Source organism: Scylla paramamosain, chromosome 39, assembly GCF_035594125.1.
Source record: "Scylla paramamosain isolate STU-SP2022 chromosome 39, ASM3559412v1, whole genome shotgun sequence".
Lineage (NCBI taxonomy): Eukaryota > Metazoa > Arthropoda > Malacostraca > Decapoda > Portunidae > Scylla > Scylla paramamosain.
Window position 1 is genome coordinate 3,525,001 of NC_087189.1, and position 14,092 is coordinate 3,539,092.

The window sequence follows — 14,092 nt, forward strand, 5'->3', positions numbered from 1 at the left end:
CTCTCTGTCATTTTTCGTTGGTTTCGTTTTATCACCAGATTTTCATTTGTTTCCTGTCCTTTGTTCTCTTTTCTTGTTTCGCTTGTCATCTTTAGCTAGTCTTCTCTGCATTCCTAAGTCTTCGTTATTCTCTATCTTTCTCTTTTTTTCCATTTTTGTTTTTTCCCCTCTATCACTAGATTTTCATTTGTTTTCTCTCCATTCTTCAATCTTTTTATTTCCTTCTCGTCAGTAAATCTCTGGTGCTCCCTTTCCATCTTCGTCTAGTGCCCCGCTGCATCCCTAAATCTTTTCCTTGTGTCCCTTCATTTTTATCCAGTGCTCCTCTTCATTCGTAGCGTTTTATTGCCTCTCCTCCTCGCCCACTGCTTCACACCCAAATGGAATGCAACTCCATCGCAGGAACATTAATGGATTCAAGTTATTACCATTTGATATAGAGCACATTTTTTATATTTTTTTATTAAGGTGTGTGAACTTTGTATATTGATTTATTCACTTAATTTAGCATGAAAGACTAACCCTCCTTACCTAACTTACTTCCACCGAACCTAACTTAACGTAATCTAACTTAACCTAACTTAACCTATCCTACTCTACCCTGAATTTACTTAACCTAACCTATCTTAACTTAACCTACCCCACCCTACCCTACCTAACTTTACCTAACCTACCTTAACTTAACCAAACCTAACTTAACCAAACCTAACTTAAGCTAACTTAACCTAACCTAATCTAACCTAACCTAACCTAACCTAACTTTACCTAACCTGTCTTAACCTAACCTATCTTAACCTAACCTAACTTTACATTTTTTATCTAATCTTTCCCTAAAAAAAGAAAAAAACATCAACTTTTCTATTTCACATAACATTAACTTTACATTATTCCTTCCTTCCTTTCTTCTCGTGTTCCTTCTCCTTCCTTCTTTCTCTTTGTTTCTTCCTTACAGCGTTTACTCCCCTTGCTCCCTCCCTCCATCCTTCTCAAATTAATTAGGGTACGAGAGTTTTCCTTGAGATTCCGTTTTCTATGATCGTCTCAGGGGTGACATTTATATTCCCTGCACTCGTTTACATCGCCCCTTCCCTCTCCCTCTCCCGCTCCCTCTCTACAAAGACTAATCGGATAAATGGGGAAAGTTTTGATCCGCGCCAAGTAAAGGCTGGAGGTGCGCCGTATACCGCGTCAGACGGCCATGTGTCGCGTTAGCTTGTAATTTGAAAAAGAGAGAGAGAGAGAGAGAGAGAGAGAGAGAGAGAGAGAGAGAGAGAGAGAGAGAGAGAGAGAGAGAGAGATTAATAGGTGTAATCTGAAACAGAGAAAAAGAGTGAAAGTATAAATAATGAGAGAAGTAGTGTGAAGATTGGAGAGAGAGAGAGAGAGAGAGAGAGAGAGAGAGAGAGAGAGAGAGAGAGAGAGAGAGAGAGAGAGAGATGAAGGGGAAAGAGAGAAAGTGTAATAAACTTGGAAGGACAGACAGACAGACAGACGGGAAGGTATGAGAGAAGAATATGAATGAGAAACATTGATAACAGAGAGAGAGAGAGAGAGAGAGAGAGAGAGAGAGAGAGAGAGAGAGAGAGAGAGAGAGAGAGAGAGAGAGAGAAATTCATGGAAGACTGGGAAAAGGAAACTGAAGATGGAAATAAATCTAAGAAAACTTGACCAAAATAAAAAAAGACAAGAATAATTTAAAATCGCGTAAATACGAGAAAATATCACGAAAAAGGAAAAAAATAACCAAGAGGGAAAAAAACAAAATACGGTGGCGAGAGAAACGTGTCAGGAGAAAAGGGAGGAGACAGAGAGAGAGAGAGAGAGAGAGAGAGAGAGAGAGAGAGAGAGAGAGAGAGAGAGAGAGAGAGAGAGAGAGAGAGAGAGAGAGAGTGGAGGAAAGTCTAACTGGGAGACAGGGACAGCAATCAGAGAGAGAGAGAGAGAGAGAGAGAGAGAGAGAGAGAGAGAGAGAGAGAGAGAGAGAGAGAGAGAGAGAGAGAGAGAGTGAACGAGAGTTCGATTAATTCTTTCACTCATTCCTTCCTTCCTTTCTTCCTTTATTTTCTTTTCTTGTTTTACTCTATTTTTGTTTGATTTTTTAATTTTCTACTCGTTTTTTTCCTATTCTTTTTGTTTCTAATTTTCCTTATGTTCTATGTTTTGTTAATTTGTTTCTTTTTCTTCTTTGTTTCCATTCATTTCCTTCCACTCAGTGCATTTCTTACTTCTTTCTGTTTTTACTTTCATTTACCTTCATTTTATTTTTTTTCTTATATTTCTTTCCCCTCCTTCCTTCCTTCCTTCCTTCCTTCCTTCCTTCCTTCCTTCCTTCCTTCCTTCCTTTCTTCCTTTTCTGTTTTCTTTTCTATTCTAGCTTCGATTCGTGTTTCACAATCTTTATTTTCTTCTATCCTCCTTCCTTTTCTTTTCTTTCCATTCCCTAACCTACCCTTGCCTTCTTTCCTTCATTCCTACTTCCTTTTCCTTCCTTTTCTTTCCTTTTCCTTCCATTTCCTTCATTTTCTTTTATTTTTTTCTTTCCTTTTCTTTTTTCCTTCCTTTTCCTTTTTTTCCTTCCTTTTCTATCATTTTCCTTCCTTTTCCTTCCATCATTCCTTCTTTCTACCCTTCCCTTCTCTTTCACCCGTTCCCTCTTAATCACCTCCACCACCACCACCACCACCACCACCACAAAAAAATATGACTATCACAATTAAAGTCATCCTAATTTAAATAGCCTTACATACACACATACACACTCACACACACACACGAGTCCTGACGAATATAATAATAATAATAATAATAATAATAATAATAATAATAATAATGATAATAATAATATTGGTGACGTGTCTATGTTAATTGCTTAGCTGTGTGTTTCTCTGGTCTTGCCTGCGACTGACGCCTCAATTACTCTACTTTGCAAATTCAATTATATCGCACTGATGAACACCTGTTTGCATTGCCTTTTTATCATTTGTGTTATTGCAGTGGTGGTGGTCGTGGTGGTCGTGGTGGTGATTAGAGAGAAGGGGTGAAAGGAGAGGAAACGGTACAGGGAATGAAGGAAGGAAACTAAGAGAAACTAAGAGTACGTGAGGAATGCAAACGAAAAAGGAGGAGCAAAGTAGATGGGGAAAAAAAGTAGAGGAAAGAGAATGGACAGGAATGGGAGAAATGAGAGTAAAAGGGAAAGAAAGATGGAATGAATGAAGGGAGGGAAAAAAAAAAGTGGTAAGAGTGGAAAGAAATGGAAGGAGAGAAATGAAGGAGAGTAAGAAGGGATAGAAGAAAGGACTGAAGGAAGGAAAGCAAAGACAGTTAAGAAAAGGAAAGAAAACGAAGGAGGAAAGAAGGAAAGAAAAATAGAAAACCTTTTTTTTATATAGTGTCTAATATGTCTAGTGCATTTTATTTATTTATATTTTATTTTAATGGAAGTAGCTAACTGTTACACACTGGCTTTTAAAATAGTTTTCATATTCCACGCAAAACTTTAAATCTTTTGAAAGTATTTAAATGAAAAAGAAACTGCAATAAAAGAAGGAAAGAAAAAAGGAAAGGAAAGGAAAAAGTGATGAAAGTAAAGGAAAGGAAAAATGCAAAGTGAATTAAGGATGAGGGTAAAAGAAAGGAAGGAAGGAAGGAAGGAAAGAAAGTTAAAGGAATAAATGAAAGGGGAGAAGGAGGAGAGAAAAATAGAAAATAAACGAGAGAAAATCGAATAGAAAAAGGAGGCGTAATGAAAAAAAAGAAAGAAAAGGAAAAAGAAATGAAAGTACAAAAAATGAAAAAATAAATAAATGAAAGAAAATAAACATAGAAAAAAAAAGATGAATTAAATGTTGGTGTTGGAGATGATGGTGGTGGTGGTGGTAGTGATGATGGTGGTGGTAGTGATGATGGTGGTGGTGGTGGTGGTAGTGATGATGGTGGTGGTGGTGGTGGTGGTAGTGATGATGGTGGTGGTAGTGATGATGGTGGTGGTGGTGGTGGTAGTGATGATGGTGGTGGTGGTGATGATGGTGGTGGTGGTGATGGTTCTCATTCCCTCTGTCATCACCTTCACTCTTTCTTATCAATTGAAACAGTTTATGTGATTATGTCCATCTTCATTATCATCACTATCGTCATCACCATTATCATCATAAATACTTTGTGACATTATCTTCTTGTCGTTATTTCCATCTTTATCACCTTTGTCATTGTCACCATTTTCATTATCGATATAAACACCACACTCCATTTTCTCATTATTTTCTATCTGTTATTCCTATCTTTATCAGTTTTCATTTTTTTATTTGGTTCTTTCCCTTTCTTTATATTAATTTCTGTTTATTTGTTATTTTCTTTTTTCTTTCCATTCCTTCCTTTACTCCCCTATTCAGTTACCTTTTATTTTCTGTTCGTTTTTATATGTTCCTTTCTTTTTCTTTTTTCATTTTATTTCCTACTTGTGTCACTTTACTTTCTATTTCTTTCCCATTCTTTACTTCTCTACTCGTTTATCTTCTCTTATCTATTCCGATTTTATGATCTGTTCCCTTTTTCCGTCCTTTCGTCTTCCCTTTTTCTTTCCCCTCCTTTTTCTTCATCTTGTTTGTCACTATTTCTTTCTACTCTTCTCTATTCTATTATCTTCTTTCCTGCTCCTTTTTCATGTTGTGTTCCCTTATTTCCTCCTTTTTCCCTTTTCCTCCCCCATTTTTCTCCAATTTGGCTATCTCGTATACTTACTAATTATCTTTTTATCTCCACTTTTCTTTTATTTTATCTTTTCTCGAGTCTCGTCAGAAAAACGTAACCAAAGGATTCTGTAAATTCTCCGTCTATTTTCGTCAGTTAATTGTTTCTCTTGAATGGCTTTTCTATGTAGTCACTATTCACATCTTTATCAGCTCTTTTTAATTTTGTTTCCAACCTGAGCAAAACTGAATGAGAGAGAGAGAGAGTTAGTCAGTCCGTGGAAGCAATCATCCCTTTATTTTCCCGTGTATTCCGTCTATTTTCTCCATGTTTTCATATTGTTGCTTTTCTTGGGAGTATTTCATTCCTCGTACCAAAAGATCAACAAAGACTCCACGATACATGAAAATTAATTCCAGAGTCTCTCGTATTTATGTATCTATTTCTCTGTCTGCCTGTCTCTCTTTCTCCAGTTGCTATTCAAATACTCAGGCATTATCGGGAAGGCAGGTACGACTTGCTTATCTTAATCCAGAAGCATCTCTTTGTGTCTTCTCTCCTTCTCTCTCGTCTACTTTTCCCAGAACCATTGCGAGGGATGAGCACTTCAGCTCTTGGCTTTTAAAGGGAGTGGTTAGTTGTTGGGATAGGAAGGAAGGTTTTGGTCTGTCTTATGTCTTGTTGCTGAATGTTTGTATGTGTGGGTTTGTGGAACAGTGTCTGGGTTTGTGTGTGTGTGTGTGTGTGGTGTGGGGTCTGGGTGTGTAGTGGTGAATGATGGTGATGCTGGTGATACTGATGATGATGATGATGATGGTACTACTACTACTACTACTACTACTACTACTACTACTACTACTACTACTACTACTACTACTACTACTACTACTACTACTACTACTACTTCGACGACGACGACGACGACGACAACAACAACAACAACAACAACAACAACAACAACAACAACAACAACAACAACAACAACAACCAACAACAACAACAACAACAACAACAACAACAACAACAACAACAACAACAACAACAACAACAACAACAACAACAACAACAACAACAACAACAACAACAACAACAACAACAACAACAACAACAACAAACTACCACCACCACCATCACCACCACCAATAACAATAGTGATCATAATAGTACTACCAACAACAACAACAAACTACCACCACCACCATCACCACCACCAATAACAATAGTGATCATAATAGTACTACCACCCACCACCACCACCAGTAATGACCCCAGCGCGCCACACCTGTCCCGGCCAAAGTCAAATCCTATAAAAGCGAGACAAAAGTAGAATTGTCGAAGCATTAAGGTAATCTGGTAATTAGAGACACCTGTTCTCTCGCCCTTGTAATGGGGATCATCGCGCGGCCTTTATTATTACACACACACACACACACACACACACACACACACACACACACACACACACACACACACACACACACACACACACACACACACACACACACACACACACACACACACACACACACACACACACGGAGTGACGGATACAAACTCACGTGCACACAGGCATTAAACATCATCACCTTCATGAGAGAGAGAGAGAGAGAGAGAGAGAGAGAGAGAGAGAGAGAGAGAGAGAGAGAGAGAGAGAGAGAGAGAGAGAGAGAGAGAGAGAGAGAGAATTTGTTACAGACGATAGCATCAGGATAATAGTGTCAGTCCAGTCCTCCTCCTCCTCCTCCTCCTCCTCCTCCTCCTCCTCCTCCTCCTCCTCCTCCTCCTCCTCCTCCTCCTCCTCCTCCTCCTCCTCCTCCTCCTCCTCCTCCTATTTGATGAGGTGTGAGAAATGACATACCTGGTCAAAAGCCTTTCCTCCTTTCCTTCTCCTCCTCTTCTCTTTCTCTCCTCTTCCTCTCTTCCATACTCTTACTCTCCCCTTCCTCCTTTCCTCTCTTCCCTTTCCTTTCCTTTTACTCTATTTATCCTATCCACCTCTGTACTCCTCTTCCACTTTCTATTAATCTCTTTTCCTATTTCCTTTCCTTTCCTTCCCTTCCCTTCCCTCTCCATCCACCTTTCATCTTCATTTCTCTCTCTCTCTCTCTCTCTCTCTCTCTCTCTCTCTCTCTCTCTCTCTCTCTCTCTCTCTCTCTCTCTCTCTCTCTCTCTCTCTCTCTCTCTCTCTCCCTTCCTTTTCCCGCTTTTCCTCCACTGATCTTTCCTTCAAACTCATCCCTTTTTCCTTATCTAATCTGCTTCCCCTGACTCACTCATTTCCTCATCTTGTCACAGCCTCCCCTTTTTTTCCCCCTTTCTTTCCCCCCTTCCTTTTTTTTTTTTATTGTTTAGTTCACGTGGCGAGGCATTTTTCCATTTTCTGTTTGCGATTACTTGGGGGAGAGAGAGAGAGAGAGTGTGATGGGGCAGGGGGAGTGATGGGGAAGGGGGAGTGAGAGGGAAGGGTGAGTGTTTTTATGGTGATGGGGCACTGTGATAGTTAGTGATTAAAGTGTAGAGTAGGAGAGACATTGTGGAAACGAGAGAAAATGGAACGCTGCTTCGTAGAAAATGGGAAACCAGAGAGAGAGAGAGAGAGAGAGAGAGAGAGAGAGAGAGAGAGAGAGAGAGAGAGAGAGAGAGAGAGAGAGAGAGAGAGAGAGAGAGAACGTGTTTGCCGGAAAATGGAGGACGTTGTAAGATAAAATGAGAATGGTGTTAAGCGGGAGCCCTTAAGGAGGAGGGAGGAGGAGGAGGAGGAGGAGGAGGAGGAGGAGGAGGAGGAGGAGAAGGAGGAGGAGGAGGTGGAGACGGAAGAGGAAGCACGTTAAAAATAGAACGGTCACGTTGAAAAGAATCGTTTGACCATGAGAGAGAGAGAGAGAGAGAGAGAGAGAGAGAGAGAGAGAGAGAGAGAGAGAGAGAGAGAGAGAGAGAGAGCGTGAAGTGAAAAATTGTAGCTTTACCAATAAAAAAAGAAAATATGGCCAGTTTTCATCATTTATTATTAGGTTTGTAGAATCTAATAATATTTTTCTGTAGCAGTGGGTGAAATATTATGTATATATTCATGCAGTGTGTCTTTAATATACCAGTAACATTTTTTCCCCTCCTTTTCTTACGTAATATGAAGGTTAATACTATTTTTTATTTATATTTTTCTTGTTTTTCCCTTTTTTCTTCCATAATATGAAGGTTAGTACTATTTTCTATATATATTTGTCTTGTTTTTCTTTAGTAACGTGAAAATTATTGTTTATTTATGTATGTTTTTCTTCTAAGGTATAAAACGAATATCAACACTTTATTCCTTCCTTTCTGCTTCACATAATGATAACAGTAACATCATCTATTCATTATGTTTTTCTTTAGTAATAGTTAATGTATTATTTTTTCATATTTTTTTTGTTTATATGCCAGTTACATTTTCTCCTCCCTTCCTCTCTCGCATAACAAAAATAACTAGTTTTTCTCATCTTCTTTTCTTTTGTAAGACGTAAAATGTTGTATAGTTGTTTTTTTTAATACTGATAATTTCTCCTCTCTCTCTTTTACATAACATGAAATAATATTTTCTTTATACAAGTTTACCTTTTTTATTTCTATTACAATACGTAAATGTGTTGAATAATATATTTTTTCTAGATAACGACTTTTTTCCTCCCCCCTTCCTCTCTTGCGTAAAGGACCTTATGAGTGTTTACGTGCACGCATCTTGTTTTTCCACAGCAATGCGTAAGTAGTGTTATGTCGAAGGTAGCAATACATCGTCCTTTACTCATTCTTCCTCTCTCTTACATAGTAAAGTAAAATTTTCTTCTGTTTTTCCTTCCTTTTCTCTTGAAGTAAAAACTTTCTTCCCTTACTCTTTCCGTTCTCGCTTACATAGCACTAAAATGTTTTTTCTCCCTTTTCTCTCTTACATATATCGTAATTTCCCCCCCCTTTTCTATCAACGTAAAATAAAATTTTCTTTCCTTACTCGTTCCTTTCTCCGACATAACAGTATTTTTTTCACCTTCCTTTCACTCTTACAATAAAAAACTGCAGTATAATTTTTCCATATATTCATCTTGTTTTCTACAGCAACACGTGAACAGCATGTTATGTAACCACGCAGTTTTTCAAAAATACCAATAACATTTTCCTCCCCTCCCTCCCCCCGCATACAACATTGCTACCACTGCGCTGTTTTCCATTCACGGGTACAAGAATGATGATAATTCGTAACCACAGAGAAAGAATCATTTTGACCTGTTGTAAAGAGACGGGTACGCCTGGGGAACGTTTTTTGTGGCTACAGAAAATGAGAGCAGTGAAAAATGGAGCACGTGCAGCGAAAAATGCCAAAGTACATGCATATTAATGGATAGTTTTGGTGTCACGGAGAGAAAAAATAAAAGATACAAAATAAAAATGTACGTGAGTGATATGTTAGTGGGGAATTGTTGCTTTGTGGTCTGGAATGGAATAGAATTGGTTAAGTTGATCATATTGTGATTACGTGGAAAGAATTTAAGTGCAGATAAAGATGTGGAGCAAATGTAATACTAGTGGTGGATGGGAGGGAATTGTCAGGTAGCGATGTAAATGAAGGGCTGAAATTACATTGGTTTAGGGATATAAGATGTAAATATATGAAAAAAAAGTTGTAATGATATGAGAGAACGTAGATATAAAGGAAAAAGGATGATAATGATATTCCCTCCTCCTCCTCCTCCTCCTCCTAATGGTAATAGGAAGAAATATTTTTATGGTATACTATGAAATTATAACCGGAATATCATTGGGAATTATAAAGTTTGATGAAATGTAAGTACAGAAAAGTATTTAAAGGAATGGTAACTTGGATAATTACATTCCTTGATTAAAAAGAAAATAAATGAAGGACAGACCAGATGAATACTGTGAAATTTATATAAAACCATTACCAGTAGAATCAGAACTCTGGATGTGACAGAAGGAGGCGTAAAAAGATATGAAATACAATTAACTAAACGGAAAGTGGTACAAAGAGTGAGAGAGAAAATGAGTTAGAGGAAAAAAAAGATATACGTGGGAAGAACAGAAAAGTATTGTCCGATAGAAAAGTGTAAAAAAAAATGTAAATTGAACTTGACAGAAATAATGTTTAATAGAAAGATAAAAAAAAGTTACAAGAAAAAACGGAAAGAACATGGAAAGAAATCATTGTGGGATAGAAAGAAAAAAATAAAAAGAAAAAAATAAACTGAACTAAGCAGAATTATCGTTTAATTTAAAGAGAAAAAATGAGTTACAGGAATGAAACCACGAGGCATGAGAGAGAAAAAAAAAAGATTCAGATTATAAAAATATCTAAAAAAAAAGAAAAAATAGTTGCAGATCAAAATAATTAGCTGGGAAAGAAGAAGAAAAAAAAGACTTGCCATCAGGACAGAACACTTGACGATAAGCTGGAATGGCAGATATTTTGCTTCGTTAGTTTTGCCTCCCACCCCCATCCCCTCCCCCCCCCAAAAAAAAAAAGACAGAGGCAGACAAGACGAGAGTGGTGGTGGTGGTGGTGGTGACGAAGAAATGAAATGCAGATAAGAAAGAAAGAATTGTTTGGAATGAATAAGATTTAAGTATATGAATAATACATTTACGAAGAGAATTGAAAGAGAGAGAGAGAGAGAGAGAGAGAGAGAGAGAGAGAGAGAGAGAGAGAGAGAGAGAGAGAGAGAGAGAGAAATAACATTCAATTACAAGAAAAGAACAATGCAGAGAAAATTATGACAAAAAATAAATATAAACAAAAAAAAAAACAATAAAAGGCGAAATAAAAAGTGAATATAATAATTTAAGATGAAGAAATAGAAGATAAAGAAGGGAAATAGATAAATAGAAAAATAATACACAGTAGAAAATAAAAAAAAACGTACCTGAGAGAGAGAGAGAGAGAGAGAGAGAGAGAGAGAGAGAGAGAGAGAGAGAGAGAGAGAGAGAGAGAGAGGGAGAGAGAGAGAGTGACAGGTGCAAATGAATGTGAAAGAGTATAAAGGAGTGGATTCAGTGCTTGATCCTTTAGATGATGATGCTTGGAATGGAAAGACAATGAAAGCTTGAATAAATGAATGAATAAGAGGGAAAAAAGTGTACCTGTGAATCACGTTAATGGAAAAAGAAGGAAAGTTGAGAAGGAAAAAAATGGGAAATGAATGGAAGGAAAGAAATACAGCAGGAAAAGAAAAAAAAGAAATGAAAAGTTGACATATGAATAATGATGATGAAAGAAACAAAAGAAAATGCTACTCTCCTACTCTCTCTCTCTCTCTCTCTCTCTCTCTCTCTCTCTCTCTCTCTCTCTCTCTCTCTCTCTCTCTCTCTCTCTCTCTCTCTCTCTCTCTCTCTCTCTCTCTCTCTCTCTCTCTCTCTCTCACATTTTAAAGAGAGAAATGTAAGCGAAAGTTTTATTAACCTTTTCCTTTTTCTTGTCTTGTGTAGGAAAGAAGTTAGGAGGAAAACAGACAGACGCGAAGGAGTCTTGAGGAAAAAAAATGAAAAAAAAATGTTGTTCTCAGTAAATGATGTTGATTTTGATGCAAGCAATTAGCGAAATGGAAAACTTTTCTTGAGAGAAGTAATCTGCCAAATGAGGCGAGACAGGGATGGGACAAATGATGGTAATAATGATGATAATGAGAATAACAAGAAGAATAAGAAGATACAAGGTACGTGCTAAAGGATTTGTTCTCATCATTGTGGTTCTACGTGAGGACAAAGGATAATGATAAAGATAATGAAGATAACAGGAATAATAAGAAGTTATAAGATACGTTATTGTTGCTGCTTTACCTGGGGACAAATGATGATAATGATAGATAATAAGGAAAATAAGATACAATGTACATGAGAAAAAAAATATATCATTGTTATCCTTCATCGGGAGAGAGGATAATAATGATGATAAAGATGATATTAAGAAGAATAAGAAGATACAAGGTGCATGGGAAAGGAATTATTTGTTTTTTGTTGTTGTTCTCTTACATAAGGACAAATAATGATGATAACGAGAACAAGAGCAATGGCGGAAGGAATTTGTTTTCATTATCATTTTTTATCATCCTATATCTCTTACTTGATTCACGGCGGAGATAGGGACATAATAATAATAATAATAATAATAATAATAATAATAATAATAATAATAATAATAGTAATAATAATAATAATTACGCGAACGGTGACGAAGTAAATGCGAAATAAATAGTTTGTTTTCGTTCTCACGGTTGTTAACATTAAATTCACGACGAAGCAGGGAACAAGCGATAACAAGTGATGATGATGATAATAATAACAAGAATAATAATAATGACTCAAAGGTAAAGACGAAAGGAATTAGTCTGTTATAATTGCTTGTTATTCTCCATTCCTCGCATTAGACTCACGACGAAGATAGACACAAAGAAGATTGATGATAATGAACTTAACAAGGAGTAAAAAAAAAAAAAGAAATAAATAAATAAATAAAAAATAATTATCTAAATGCGGAAGGAATCGCTTGTTTTCGATATTACTGTTTATTATTGTACATCCCTTGCAATTAAATTCACGATGGATGTAGACACGAAGAATAATGATAATAACAAGGAGGATAAGAATAATGATACAAGACAAATGCTGAAAAGATTGACTGTTGCCGTCATCGTTGTTTGTTACACTGAATCACGCCGGAGATAGGCATAAATGATGATGATAATGAGAATAATAACAAGGGGAATAAAAATAACAATGGAAACTAAATGCGGAAGGAAATTGCTTGTTTTTGTTATCATTATTATTATTATTATTATTATTATTATTATTATTATTATTATTATTATTATTATTATTATTATCATCATCATCGTTATTATTCCTACATCTCTCAAATTAGATTACACAAATGCACCTTATCACAAACTATCTCGTCAAGGCCAACATGTCTGCTGCTGTTTGTGCTTCCCTTTTGCATTTCTTTGTGTTCCGAGCCCTTTAGATATTTCCTACTCCTGAGGTTGTAGTTTGTCGAGAGAGGGAGGGAGGGAGGGAGGGAGGGAGGGAGGGAGGGAGAGAGAATAAAAGACGCTGTTGAGAGAGGAAAGAGAATTGTTGGATGAAGGAGGAGGAGGAAGGAAGGGATGGAGGGAGAGAGGGAGGGAGAATGAAGGAGGTTGCTGAGAGGGAAGAGGATTACTGTATGAAAGAGGGTGGGAGGGAGAGAGGGAGGGAGAGGAAAGCAAGAAAACCAGAGGGTAAGAGGAGGAAGGGCAGAGCTTGGAGGGAAGGGAAGAGGAAGAGGAACAGGTTAATATAGAAGGGTAAAGAAGAGAGGACAGCTTGGCAGGGAGAGGAAGGCAGGGGGAGAGTACAGGAGAGCGAAGAGAGGGAGGGAGGAAAAGCTGATATTAATGGAAGGGAGGAAAAGGTGAAAGGAGATAGGAGGGAGGGTATTTCTCGTAGATAAGGATAATGAGAGGGAGGAAAGCTTAAGTAGAGAAGGATGGAAGGAGGGGAGGAGGGAAGGGTAATAATGGGAGGTAAGCAGGAGAGGGTGGGAGTGGGGGGGAAGAGGGGCGAGGAAGCAGGCATCCCTCATTCGTGACTCAGTGTGTTAAGGTTTACCCACGGTGATGGTGCCATGAATATTCAGTTATGGAAAGCAAGCAGAAGCAGGAGCAGGAGGAGGAGGAGGATAAAAAGGAAGAGGAGGAGGAGGAGGAGGAGCTTGAGGATGTGGAAGCAGAAGAGATAAAGCAAAAGCGTGACTAAAATTTTCAACTTCTCTTTTCACTTTTTTTTTTTTTTTTTTTTGACTGGCGTGGAATATTGAAATAAATGAAATATCAAGACTGACATCTTTTTGACCGTGGAATTTTTTGAAGAACCAGAGAAGATTTCCCTCCTCTCTTTTTCCAACACAGCACACGCTACTTCTACCTTACATTTAACCTGCATTAAGTATCAGTAACAAGTAGACGCGATACCTCATTACTCGACGCAGCAGAGGTTATTAGTATAATCAGAATATCGTAATTTCTTTCCTACACAAGTCGTATTTATAATGATCCTTTCCTCCACTATGTTTTGGCTGATAATTGTCTTAATCTAAACATAACTCACATAATGGAGGTGTCATTAGTATAATCAGCACACTGTAATTGGAGTCTTAACTTCCGTTGTTGGTTATAATGATCCTTTTTTATCAGATTTTGGTTTGACTTGTCTTAATTTAAACTCTCCTAACTTGTGACGCATACTTAAACACGCAGCGAGTATTATAACCAGTACATGGAAGTTTGATTCTTACCTTACTGCTTGAAATAATAATCCTTTTTCCATCTGAATTTTGGTTCTACTTGTCTTAATCTAAATAAAACTCACCTAACTCGTAACGTGT

At 37.3% G+C, this 14,092-nt stretch overlaps 1 long non-coding RNA gene across 3 annotated transcripts in view; it reads left to right on the top strand.

Moving 5' to 3' along the window:
- Positions 1 to 14,092, top strand: part of LOC135092060 (uncharacterized) — a 103,074-nt gene that overhangs the window by 65,650 nt on the left and 23,332 nt on the right. The window lies entirely within an intron of this gene.